Source organism: Camellia sinensis, chromosome 6, assembly GCF_055761805.1.
Source record: "Camellia sinensis isolate YWXY chromosome 6, ASM5576180v1, whole genome shotgun sequence".
NCBI lineage: Eukaryota > Viridiplantae > Streptophyta > Magnoliopsida > Ericales > Theaceae > Camellia > Camellia sinensis.
In genome coordinates, this window is record NC_138966.1 from 125,110,145 (window position 1) to 125,111,684 (window position 1,540).

General features: G+C 31.8%; 1 long non-coding RNA gene across 1 annotated transcript; it reads left to right on the forward strand.

Moving 5' to 3' along the window:
- Positions 1-870: 870 nt before the first annotated feature.
- On the forward strand, positions 871-1,540 carry LOC114316004 (uncharacterized). Its single transcript, XR_014331772.1, has 2 exons — positions 871-1,022; positions 1,201-1,540. It is a non-coding gene; the product is annotated as an uncharacterized LOC114316004 (long non-coding RNA).

Below are 1,540 nucleotides of genomic sequence, written 5' to 3' on the forward strand. Positions count from 1 at the left end.
AATCAGTCCTATGATAATTAATGGCATCTTTCATAAAATACTATTTGTCACTAATTGTTAATTTTCAGCGACAATTTAAAAATTTTGGCAAAAAAATGTCACTAATTATAAGTTTTAGCGACAATTTAAAAAATATCGTCACAAACAAAATGTTAATAATTTTCAACTTATAGCGACAGTTCGAAAATTGTCACATAAACGTCACTGATTGTAATTTTTAGCGACAATTTATAAAAACTGTGAATAAAAAAAGTCACTAATTATCAGTTTTTAGCGACATGCAAAAAATTGTCACAAAAAATTATTTTTAATGACGATTTTATTAGGACTTATTTTTAATAGGAATTGATGGGAATTAAATCCAACTATTATGATCTATTGATAGCTTACCCCATTCTTTCTATGTCTGGTTTTGTTACCCTTTTCTATGTTCCTAAACTCATTCTACACGAACAATTTGTTTTAAACACAAAATCAAACATAAACTACCTATGAATTGACAAGATTTTACAGAATTTGTTGGTGAGATCCACTTCTAAAAAAATGTTGTTTATCCATATATATAATTCTATAATCGATTTATTTGTTCCTAGACTTATTTTGTATGAATTGATTGGCTTTCGGGGTCATCTTACAAAGATATATCCAGATAAACTTAGACTTACAACGATACAATGCTTCTTTAGCTGCAGACAATCAGCAATATGGGCTGTGGCAGTCGAGAGGAAACATATCAGCATGGAAACTTGGTTCGGATCTTAACCTTCTTGTTGTGGCCTATTGTGTAAGATATCTTCTTCAACCTTTTTTTTTCTTTTGTTTTTTTAAATTCTTTTTTTGGGTTGAATTGAGTGTTAATGAAAATGGCAGGGTGTAATTTTCGTAGCGCCGACATTCTGGTTGAGAATTTGGGTGATAGAGAAGAGAGGCCCGGTTTTTTCAGCTGCATTTAATCCATTAGCATTCATTGTTATAGCCATCTTCTCAGCATTCTTGTGGAAGGAGACCCCTCACTGGGGAAGGTCCATTCTCTCTCCTTTCAACTCTTGTTTTATGCGTTTGTGTCCATGTAATGTCAATTGTTACTTATTTTATTTTATGTGTTTGTATGTTTGATTGTTACTTATTTTATTTTATGTGTTTGTATGTTCATGTTCGTGTTGTGTCAATGTGAGAAATAGAATTTTCATGTTGTGGCAGTGTTTGTGGAGCTTTACTAGTGGGAGGCCTCTATGGTGTTTTGTGGGGGATGCACAAAGAAGCAAAAGCCAAACCATTACTCGAACAAAAATCAAAAACAAAAGAAGCCAAATCAGTTGAACAGAAATCAGAAACAAAAGAGGAAAGCGTATAGCGATGTACAATCAAAATGTTGTGTACTTGAAAAAAATAATAAGTCAAGAACTTGAGTGTTGGTCACGCAGTATTATTGACTTTTATAATTACCTTGTCCACGATTTCTTGTCGACGAAAAAATATGAAAAATTTACCAAAAAATCTCATATATGGGGGATTAATGTTGATCCATTTAATCTTAAAA